Below are 12,514 nucleotides of genomic sequence, written 5' to 3'. Positions count from 1 at the left end.
TGACAGTGATTGAATAGTTTGTGAGTGAATGTCAATTCATGCCGGTTAATTTGGTGAAATCACTTTCTCACTGCCTCCAAATGTGACATGAGTAATTAATAATTAATTGAAGAGATGAAATGCGGGATGGGGGAGAGTGTAGGATTTCACAATGTCTACCTATATACAAAAAATATACATACATCACAAGATGGGGTTTGTGATTAGGAGGGATGCTAAATTAATTGTTTGTCAGGGTCCTTTTTCTGTATTGTCTCACAGTTAATGAAAGCGCCGGGCAATTAAATACTCTTTGACAGTATTAAATTCATCAAGAATAAATCTGAATGATTTTTTTCTCTTCCCCCTTAAAGTCCTTCTGTTGGTAGATAGATGCGTTAAATGCGAAAGCCTTGAATCCCTTGAATGATTCAATGAAATGGAAAAGGAGGAAAGATTTTCCATCGCTACATATCTATGTACAAATGCATAACATCCTCCATTGTCTGTCACATCCATTTCCCTTTTGAGCCTACTACATATTTCTTTCCATAATCCTTACCATTTGTTGGTATTTTGCTCCTTAAGTCCCTTCGGTTGATGTCTTTTGCCCCCATTCCCACGCTGACCAGAGTCCTTTAATGATTTAGCACAGTGTTGAGAGATTAATGAAGCACATTCTGTCACTCCACCCATGTCCGGACCACACATTACTGACAGTTTCTATTCTCTCTGTAAGAATTTTTTGGTGCAGAATTAAAAATAGCAAATGTGCAAGGAATTTATGTATTGGATTATTTTCACATTATATTCCATGAATTTTACTTTATTTTCCTGTTTTTTAATTTATTTTCATTGTACCCATTTCAGGAATTTTTCTTTATTTCATTTAGATGATTTTCCCTTTATCCTAATTTCCTGATTTTTTTTTTTAAATTAACGCTTTTGCGTCTACATGAAACATTGGCGGTCTTTTTATCCCTATATCTATTCTATTGAAGCACCCAGAAGACATTTCTCATTCAGAACGTATTCTATGGCCTTTACTTATTACATAATTAAATTCATTTAAAATTAAAAAAATTAAACTTTCGACCGAATGAACGCGAAAGGGTTAACCCAGATATGTGACTGTGCAAAGTTTTTTAGAAAAGCCCAATCAAAATTCTTGAAATTTCACTTTAAAAATTCTCTAAAACTCTTCACATTTAATCGAATCAATTTACATATTTTTTTGTTTTTATGGAAAGTCAACAAAGAGAAAATTTCCGAACGTACTAAATATAGAACAAGGGAGAAATCTCGGTTAATATAGAATGTTTTGCCCGAATTAATATAGAAAATCTTTCCAAAAAAAATGCTTTATTCTTTAAAAATTGATAATCACTTTAAAATAAATCCAAATTAGGGTATGTAAATGAAAAGACTTCGTAGGGAGATTATAGAGGAAAGATTGAGCTAAATCCTGAGAAGAGCAACGTCCATGTGAATAGTAGGTATATGTATTGTATATAAAGGGAGGAGATATGTAGCATGACAACGGAAAATTGTGGCATAATATAAGTTCATATGAATAAATGTATCGCTTTATCAGGTGTTTCGCTTCATTGCACAAGAATGGGATTTTGCAGAGTGAAGGGCAATGGAAAGTTACAAAATTACCTAACCCATGTACAATTTTTCACCATCCCCCAAGCATTTTTCCACATACGCTCCATTGTGTTTCGCATGTTAATCAATGATGCTCCCCCCGGATTGACTTTTAGTCTGGTCGTTTCAGCATTGCATTACACAATTTCAATTCATAGGGATTCATCTTTATCCCTGCATCATCACACATTATTTCATATGTTCCAATATGTTGCAATATATGAGTCGAGTTGATTTGGCTATTGTGACAAACTACATACTAGCGTGCAATTTATCGGATTTGTAGGAAAATTTGCTAAATCCTTGATTTCCTTCTCATTGAACTAGTTTTTGTGACTTATCAACTACATTTCTCTAATATTTATGTTTATGTTGCAAATTTCGTATTGATTGGAATTATCATAAATCAATGAAGGGGTTGAATTTGAATTTTCTTTAACGTATTTTCTTACTCTTTCCTACCTACTCTGGAGTGAAAATTGAAGGGAAATTTAAAAGAATTCTCACAAAAAGCTTTTTCTTTTTAAATATAATTCTAACTCTTAGATAAACTCCGTGAAAACCCCAAAACTTGCCTTAAAAGTGAAATATTTATTGAAGGGTGTATTGTTGATTTTCATGGTGTTACCCCTAAAACACAACAACAATTTTTCCTTAACAAAAAATTCACCTTTCTAGCGCTTGGAAAATTGCGGGGGATTTTTTTTTCTGAAGCCTGGAAAATGTTTTAAACACACGCAATGTTCAATAGTTTGGAATTCGGATGCGTTTGCATGACGTTTATTTACATTTCAACTCCATGTTCTCTAGGTTTTTGAGGTGAATGAACTATGGGGCAACGGGGAGGAATTAATTTTGTCCAAGACATGATTTATTTCCCCTTTTCAGCATTAATCTGATTAAAATTTCCATCGCGCGGAGGGGGTTGAAAAAGGAATTTTCCCAACGCTTAGACTTGGGGGAGGGTTAAGAAAAAAAAGACTCCCCACAATGGCTAAATTTAATATTCAAGACTTGAAAAGGAAAACTAATTAATATGTATTTAATTTTGTGACTTAAGGAAAGATTTATATTATGCATTACCTACTTTATTAATTGCCATTGTATAATTCAAGTACGAGTTTGTTTAAAGTTTTACTTTGTAAGTTTAAAATGATTTAATTTAAAGGGAAAATCCAAAGAGAAAATTATTCTTAACAAACTTTCTTGTTTGAAGTACAAAAAGATTTTTTTTAGTCTCTTTAGTCTTTTATTATTCATTCAATGTGTCTAGAAAATAAGTCGGTACATACATATATTTTTTTTAGTACCTTAAGCAATTTTCGTTCCATCTGTTTCTTAGAAAAATCCTTTAAATATTTATTGCAATTTACTCGATGATTTGTTTTTGGTAAATTGATGGTGACATTTTCTACATGGATACACCTAATAGCCTGTCAGAGACTCCAAAACGAATGACCGATACATAAATCTTTATGAGATTTAGAAATGTAATTCAATTCCATACGATTTGTCTAGAATTAAGGCTTGAGAATTTAATAAACTTTTTGAGAAAATTTAATATTAACTACACGAAAGGATGCAATGTTAATCGTTAAATTTGCATTATATTCATTTGAAATGCAAATACATTTCAATTTAGACGCAATCCTGATTGGAATTTCTCAAATGCGATCTAATTGACAAATCTCGTATATATTCCGAGATTCAATTTATCTAACGTTGGGACAATTTGCATTTTCCTTCTAGAATATATAGTTTGCAAATGTATTTGTATGCTTGAGATTTGGGTTGTGAATTGTGATGCTACATAGCGTAGTAGTTGAATGATTACTGAACCGTTGGTGTAGCTTATTTCCTGCCTTCGCTTATGCAAAAGGTCTCCAACAGACTCCACGAGAGTAATAGAGTCTTAATCTCTAAGTTTAAGGATTTATCGAATGGAAGAGAGTTTTTACGCAAATTCTCGTTCTAATAGTTTGAAAAAATATGAGTTAAGTCTTAATCTATTATTATTCTAGCTTATTGAACAATTATTTCCCGATATTTATATCAAAAAATTGGAGGAGTCAATATTTGCTCAAAAATTGATCAATATTTCATCAAATATTTGTCAATTTCACAACTTTGTCCAAAAGCACAAAAATAAATTCTTATTGTCTTTGGGGACAAGTCTGAATCTCAATCTTGGTCTCAGGATCCGAAACAGCTGAACCCAATAATTGATCAATATTTGTGCAAAAAATGATCAATATTTCATCAAATATTTGTCAATTTCACAAGTTTTTGTCCAAATGCATAAAAATAAATTCTTATCGTTTTAGGGACACTGAATCTCAATCTGAGTCCTTCATTCAAAAGTAATGTAAGGAATTTAAACTGAGAATCCGAAATAACTGAACCCAATAATTGATCAATAATAACTCAATTTTCTCTCAAGTTTTTTTTATTAATCGTTTAGCGGAATTTTTATTAAATTAAATTATCGAATGAATAAACATAAATATTGATTCATTCATTCATTCTAATGTTTGTCAAATAAATGTCGAGATATGCAGTCTCAAATATTGGCTCAATGTTTGCTCAAATAGTGCTTGATAAATATTTAACTTTAATCTCCCTGGATTTTCATGCTAAATTAAATCTCATAAGCATCCCCTAATCTTTCTACTGTGCTTCCAAATTTGTTTTATTTAATTATTAAAACAAATAAATATTCATTGATTAAAGCGAATTAAAATAGGATTAAAAGTATATTTTAGATTGATTTGAGTGATTTGTTTGAATTTTCACATAATGTGCGCAATAATAAAATGAATTTATTGAGGGGAGGTTGGGGAGGGAAAATGAGTCAAATAGTGTTGTTTAATAAAGTTAAATTACTTGAAACATGTGCCCATGATTGCTACTACACAGACGGGTCACGTAAGCTGTAATGTTTGAGATTTAATTGAATTAACAAAATGAACACAAAATACTTATATTATGTGACCCCTCTAGCATGGTTCATTATAGGGCTCTTTTGAATGTGCACAGAAAGCTTTCCCTTCCATTGTGTGTGTGTGTTTCACGTAAGATGCCATGGTAATTTCTAAATGGAGGGTGAAAATATACTTGACAAGAGCTTTCATCACAGTTGAGGTGTATTTTAGGGAAACCCGAGAGAGAGAGAGAGGGAAATGTCTATGGGGGGTGTGTGGGCCTTCTGGGGTATAACAACGACGAGAGAAATTGAGGACCACTTCATCAGTCAAGTGCAAAGAGTGACGGTGGCATGGAGAATTGAATTAGTGACACGGAGCACTATTGTTAAAGTTTTCACCATGTGTACGGGGGGGATGGGGTGAGATTCTCTTATACCCAAAAAGCACTTAAGTTCCGTGTGACACGGTGTTATAAATGTACCATGAGGTCCTTTGTGACAAATTAATGCAATTCGTTGACAATTTCGTTGCATTATTTAGTCACAAATTGGGCAAAGTTTTAACATACATACATACATATGTATATAAGGAATTAATTCCATCGTAAGGAGATTCTTACAGGCATTACAGAGACCTAATAAATGAAGGAAAATTACTATCAAAAAAAGCTCAATGAGTTTTAGGCATGTGATGCTGTGGGTATAGTTTTGTGATTTGTGACGCCCACAGAAAGCTCTTCGTGATCATGAAAATTGTGGAAAACCCCGCAACTAGCTGTACATGGAGAAAAATACATTTTTTGGAAGAATTTGGGGAGAAAGAAATGTGGAGGAATGAAATAAATGCCCATGTCATCCATTATTTGGTGTACAAATTCACTTGTCGTCCAACACAGCTGAACAATTTACATTTTATATATAGAAAAAAACGCCATTTCTCCCAAAACTTCCTCTCCATATCACTTTTTTTTGCATCCAGAGGGCTTTTTCGAGGGGTTCCAATTCAAATTTGCCTGTTTTGGACATTTGTCTCTCACCAAGCTGATTTTTTTCACACTACACCAACCAACAATGTTCTGGGGGATACTGTAAATAAATTGTGGAGAACTTTTCATTCATTATGGGGTGATTCACTTGTGCCTGTGGTAAAATACACCACGCAATAAATCGTGATGTAAATTGAGATTTTACGGAGCTTTTTATGCTAAAAATCAGTCTAGAAGTTTTTTTTTATTTAAAAGAGGAGTGGCATTAATATGAAATATTGTAAAAATGAATTTATCCGCTCCCACTAGAAAAAGATCTTTCATTAGAGGAATCAACCATACGAGCAATATTACAGATAATAATAAATAGATTAAGAAATCGTCGAAGAAAATTCCCATTTTCCAATAGGAACTGCTGGGAAAAACTATTAAAAGTTTGCATAAAAAATGTAAAAATTGACATTTTTTGTTTTTTATCTCTTAATTCGTGCTAATGGTTTGTTAATGATTTTTAACAAGTTGTATTTATCTCTTAAAGATACAAAAAAAAACAAAATGGTGATGTCATTGTATACATTTTTTTGGAGAAATTTTTGCAGTATTCTCTTGCTTATTCCACTGGAAAATAAGGAGTTTTTTTTAGTATTTCTTTAATTGATTCTATGCAAGTTTTACATGTGTTCTGAATGTTTTCTCCAATCCAGGTTTTTCTCATACAGAAACAGATAAACTCCTTTTCTTCTTTTCTTTCACAAAAAAATAAGAAAATGATTTTTCGTAACAAATCTAAATTCATTTGAAAGGGTTAATTTGGTTAAATTAGATTATCCTTTAAATGTTCTCGTCTCTCTTATGTACAATATTAAATACATAATGAGCTTCTAAATGTCCTTACGAATCCCCCATTGATTATTATGGTGAATTTTGCATGATCATCCAATACACCAGCACTTCTACTTATAATGCAGTTAAATCTACGTACATTATGTCATGACACATTCATTGAATAATTAAGCTATACTCAATCTGTAAATGAGGTAAAAGCATTATGTATAGTCAATAACTTGTCAGTGCCAATGAGTGAATTATCATCAATTTCACTCTTGGCTACCAATATTAAACCAACACCCATAGCTCACCACCAGCAATGTTTAAGAGACAGAGAAAGAGAGATTAATTAAAATTCCACTTGGATTTCCTTGAGCTACGGCTAATCATTTTACAAAATGAAAATTGCTCTTTAATGCATTAACTAACAACGACATGAAGCAGATTCGAAATGATCAAGAAAGTGGACAGAGTGTCATGTTATTCTAAATCATGGATTCGGAATCAATTGAAAATTCATTAGTGGGTGAGATTGCAGTATATATTTGCAATAAATTCCATTCAATTGCACCTAAATGGTAATAGTTCTTGCTCTAGCTCCCATTACATATGTTTCACTATATATAAACAATGTAGGTATGTATATATAAAGGATAGTTTTGTCAGTGAGAGAGCATTATATATAAACTGTAGAGATGCATCAAATAAAGCTACATGTACAACAAAATACGTTTAGGTTGTGTGAAGAAGGAAAAGAGAGAAGTAGAAGCATTTTTAGGGGCATGTTTTGCAATGTGAAAGACTTTTCGAATAGCAAGAAAATTTCATTAGAGTGGAAAAGAATATATGATGGAGCTTTCTCGGAGGAAAATGGGTGAAAGTATGGCGCACGAGGGAAGAGAGAGAGAAAATGAAAATTGCATTAAGTGAAGTATCCGTCATGGCATTTACATTTAATACTTGCATTGAGTTTCAAGATGAATTTCCACACTAATTATGCATCTTTTGGAATTTCTTCCCCATTTTCCTTTTAAGGTACTTCATCTTTGCATTCATTGCATACTTTTCTCACCTTTCTTTACCATTTCTTTTTTTTTCCAGAATTTCTTGCTCATTTTCCAACTGCAAATTTCAAAAGGAAACTCCCACCCTGTGAGAGATGACATTGGAAGACCATTAAAATGATACGAGGAAATTAAAATCCCTTCAGGTAATTTTTTTTTCAACTTGAGATTATAATATTTGACTACATATTTAAAGGAGATTTTCTCTCAAAATATAAGTAAGAATTATATAAATATTTCTCATGAAAGTATTCTCTGTTTAAACTACATATAACACGATATACATAAAGAAACTTTAGCGGAACTTACATATCACATTCAGATGAGAACTTTGCATAACATTACGTGCCTGCATATGTGGAATGGCTGTAATGGCATACATATGTATGTATGTATAAATTCAGTTGTTAATTAAAAGTGGCTTCTTGTAGACCACTTTTGGACGTGTACCGAGATAAACTTTGCTGTTTACTAAAAGCACCATAAGTATTCACTTGTCGCGACACAAAAAATTGCAACTTTATTCAGTCGCCCTGTTTAGAGCTTTATTAATCTCCCCATGACACCCGCTTTAAAGCAAACATGACTTGAATATGCATACGAGGACTTTCCATATCCTTATCTAACCATTCTCCCTAAATGTGTTAAGAAAGAAAAGCATGAAAAGGTATCCCATTTGCAGAGATTTAATATTTAACATTCACTTAATGAACTCTTTAAGTTTATCCTTTCTTCTACCTCCTCAAACATTTTTTATTCTTTTTTTTCACTTTGTTTCCTCTACAATTACTTACATATATAGACAAAACATTTATTACGCGTCCTCTCTGTCTAACCATGAAGTAAATCCATGGCAATTAGATGTGACGTACAAATGGCGTGTTCACAGCTGGTGTTTGTTCTTCCAAAAAGAAAATTGTTTAATAAGAGAAAACAAAACTTTTCTCGCTTTGCAAATGCAAAAATATTGGCTTTTCTTTTGTATTAAATATACTCACGAGTACATACTTTTAGTTGCTATTTTATTAACCTTTTGTGTTTGAGGAGGAAAATTAGATTTCTGTTATGTCGTCCGCAAACTAGCTGCGAATTGGTTGAATGCGGGAACAATTGGAATTCTTGTCACATGCAGAAGAAATTAATTGTAAGGATTTTCACGATTTTACCAAGAAAACAAAAGAAAGGTTGGAAAGAAAGAAGTTAAAAAAGCAACAAAAGATCAATTATGACTGGTTAGAGAAATTCCTTTCTAAGTCCAACTTAAGTTTCATAGGTCAGCTTTACGCTTTTGAGCTAGATCTAATTTTTAAGACTAGACTAACTTTGCTTAATTTTTATAAAGCCGACGTATGATATTTAAGAAAAAATTGTTCGGAAAATTGCTTTTTTATCGGTCATTGTCGGAAGTCAGATCTCAGTGCAGAATTATAGACACAATTCTGCCAGAGCTTTCGGAACGAGTCTCAGGCATTGAAATCCGACTTTGGACGCTAGCAGGTTGAAAAGCAATTTTCCGAACTATTTTTCTTTTAACCTTTTCGCATTTTTTTAGGTCATACGCTGACCCAAAGGTGTAACATATTATTTTTCCAATTATTTTTGAATTTAATTGTTTTCCAAGTTACAAATGCATCAAATTCACGCAAAAGGCCAAAGAAGACGTTCTGACTGAGAAAAGTCCTCTAAAAGCATCTAGACGCTAAAGGGTTAACTATGCTTAAGTTATTTTTAACTAAACGTAATTTTTTATGCTAGATCTAGAGTTTTGAAACTAGGCCTAAGTTTCTTAAACTAGGCTTAAATTTTTCAAAGCTAATAAGTTTAGGTAAACGTACAATCCAATATAAAATTTTCTTAACCTTTTTAGAGCACCTTTATTATATATTTTCTGTCTTTAATGAGGTGGAAAACTCATTTGCCCTGTTTTCGGTACAACGATTCAAAGTCGCGAAAATGGGTTCAACATACTCACACCGGGAGATATTGAAATGTCAACTTTGGTAATGCAAAATTATGTATCCTACTATCAAGAAGAAATAAGATTTTTTTCCCATTTTATACATAAGGCACAGGATACATAATGCCATTGCAAACGAAACGGAATTGAAAATCCTCCGATGACTTTCGTTTCTGATAAAACCCATGGGATCATTCATAATCACATTATGCATGTGATTTAGCAAAATTCTCTTATAGGGAATATTTTATCTACATATATAATGTTGGTACATATGCATTGTATATATTTTGGTGAATTTTATGGATTTTATGTAAATGCAATTTGCCCTATATTATAAATTTTTGCGACAGTGCCAGATTTTTCTATATATGCCATTTTGTCTACACCCACATGGTGTAATCTTTATTTTGCAAATACAAAGAGTCAGGAAGTGGGTGGAGGAAGGGGTGTGGGGGTTGTGTGGTCTGTGTGTGGGTGGCAAAAGTCACCGAGTCGAAGTCAATTTGGAAGGTGGGATTTTTGTCTGCATGCCAGATCAAGGTGGAAAATTGGGGGAGGGACATTTTCCCCATAAACATACATATTTTTTCTCCTTGGAACAGAAACCACAACTCAAGAAGATAAATTGGTGAAAAATTGTGAAGGAAAAGAGCAAATGTCCCACTTGAAGTCACCTCTTTTATCGTGATGACATTAAGAAAGTTTCCCCTCACCACTCATTCATTCTTTTTCCTTTTCCATGGCCTTTGCTTGAAAATTCCAGCTCATGTTGGGAAATTTTTGTGTATTGAGTGGGTGAAGAAATTTTATGGAAATCTTAAACTCCTTGTTATCCCTTTCACTTCCACCTACATACCCCCTCATCTACCTACCAAGCTGTGTGTATAAGAGCATACAGCTTTTGGGATGTATATAGCAAACAAAATATTTCTCGGTACTGCGGGGAGAATGGAAAATTCACAAATGTGGTATATGCTAAATTGTGACTATCTAAAATACCATAAAATGCTCCTCCTTGCAGGCAGCACAGACAAGTCAGTATTGTTGTGAAAAGGAATTGGAGATGCTGAGTTGAAGGCATTGTAATGTTATATAATTTATATGTTGGAAAAGAAAATGGAGAATGAAAACAACGCACAACACATAACCCTCAAACTGAGAGAGACACATAAATGGATGTTTTTTTTTAAATAAAAATCACACACGAAAGGATTTCAATTCAACTCTCTTTTCTCTCCCACCGGAAGTTAATTCTTTTTGAAGATTTTTCCTTCCCCTGAAAAAAAAAAGAAAAATGAATTCAGCTCCAACAATGTATAATAATATTGTGCAAATGAGCGTGGTGTTTGCCTAATTACAATATTCTATTTGAATTAATTTTCCACCCTCACTGTATACTTGAGCAATTCAATATTTACGAAGTAAAAGAGGATGGTATTAACAGCTTAGGCACCAAAACATAGTGCTTTTCTGGTTTCATTTCATTAGCAAAGATAAATAGAAATATCATCTCAATTTTCATCTCCAGAGTGGAGGTAAATGTTATTCCCTCATCGCACATTTGGTCACCCTTTGAGGCAGGCGAGAGCACACATAATAGGATGATTATGTTAAAATCCCTGTGAGTGTTATCTTCATTAGTAGAGCATTTCACACCTCCCCCCACCCTTTGTACAATCATGCAAGTTTGATCTGTAACTAACACCGCACTCTCACGATTACCTACATACATAGCACAATATTACCTCCACATTATATGCAGGATAAATTCTCAACAATTTTGATATATATTTTCCCCTTACCACCACCAAATCCACAAGGCGAACTACCTCATCTTTCCTGGAAAATCCCCATCTATGCCGGAGAAGTATAGTGAAAATGATTAATTATCCTAATACCGCACTTTCATGCACACATTCATCATCATTCTTGGGCACCAATGTATTTTAATTAGACTCCTCCACAGTCCCCCCCCCTCAAAAGCATTCATACCAAACAAAACTTTAGAGTTTGTCGCTTTCGCATTTTCAGCAACCACTTCAAAACTATCCCACCATGAATAATTTATGACATAATTACCCATTTAAGGAAATGAAGAAGGGATGCATCAACTGGAACTTTTTTCCAGTTTTTATTTTCAGCTTGAGAACTACGTACATCCTACATAGGGAAAGGTGGCTCAAAAACGAACCCAAGTTGAAGATTTTCTTGCATAAAATACATTTAATATTTTTTGTGTTCTGTTTATTTTTCTGTAATAAAAATAAAACTAATTTTATTTTTCACTTGAAAATGAATTATTTTCTGAAAAAAAAAACTTGAAAAGGGTCGCATTAGAGCCATCTTCCTGTATTCTGTGGGAAGGTACGGAGATGATTAAAAGTGATATTGTGGGAGGAAGAGCTTTCAACTTTCAAAGGGATGTAGAGTGGTTTTTTTTTTAATTTTTTGTGACGTTCGTTCAGGTCAAGTTTGTGGACATGCTCAAGTTTTTTAGAAGGTATAATATTTAGAAATAAATTTATGGTCATAAAGTTTTCCTTTTCATTTCATAAACTTTAATTAAATATATGATGGGTACACTTTTGACAAAATAAAGTACAATGAGGGATTTTTTTTTAATAAGAACGTGAAATTAATAAATGAACACACTTAAGAGATAGCTAAAAGGGAAAATATTTAATAATCTACATCAAGAATTTATTTAAAAATGTTGAATTCTGTAGAATTCTGTGCGTTCATCTCTAAGAAGTTTATTATGTTGATTTAATTACTTATCTTTGAATTTTGTCTCTGATTTATGTACGTACTGGTAATAATATATCTGACAAAAGGACTACAGTCGTGCTCTCGTGGTAAGACCGTCGTCAAAATGACTTCTCCGCGGTAAAACGGCTTCAGAATGAAGTATTTTGCCTTCGCAGTGGGACAATTAGTACTATTGGAAAGGTAGGATACTAATTGTCCCACTGCGAAGGCAAAATTCCTCATTCTGAAGCCGTTTTACCGCGGAGAAGTCATTTTGACGGCGGTCCTACTACGAGAGCACGACTGTAATTTGATACTTCATTATTATCTGCCTATTTGACTGCAGTCTTCTCATTCATTGACAACGTCTCTTTGT

General features: G+C 33.0%; 1 protein-coding gene across 4 annotated transcripts in view; it reads left to right on the top strand.

Moving 5' to 3' along the window:
• Positions 1 to 12,514, top strand: part of LOC129791759 (bifunctional heparan sulfate N-deacetylase/N-sulfotransferase) — a 60,765-nt gene that overhangs the window by 24,671 nt on the left and 23,580 nt on the right. For all 4 annotated transcript variants that reach the window (XM_055830139.1, XM_055830137.1, XM_055830138.1 and 1 more), the window contains exon 2: positions 7,468 to 7,576. The gene's annotated coding sequence lies outside the window, so the exon portion shown is untranslated. The remainder of the gene's footprint in view (positions 1 to 7,467; positions 7,577 to 12,514) is intronic.

The sequence above is a fragment of the Lutzomyia longipalpis genome, chromosome 3, assembly GCF_024334085.1.
Source record: "Lutzomyia longipalpis isolate SR_M1_2022 chromosome 3, ASM2433408v1".
In the NCBI taxonomy this organism is placed as follows: Eukaryota; Metazoa; Arthropoda; class Insecta; order Diptera; family Psychodidae; genus Lutzomyia; species Lutzomyia longipalpis.
The sequence above is the reverse complement of the archived record's forward strand: the minus strand, read 5'-3'. Positions and strand labels throughout refer to the sequence as shown.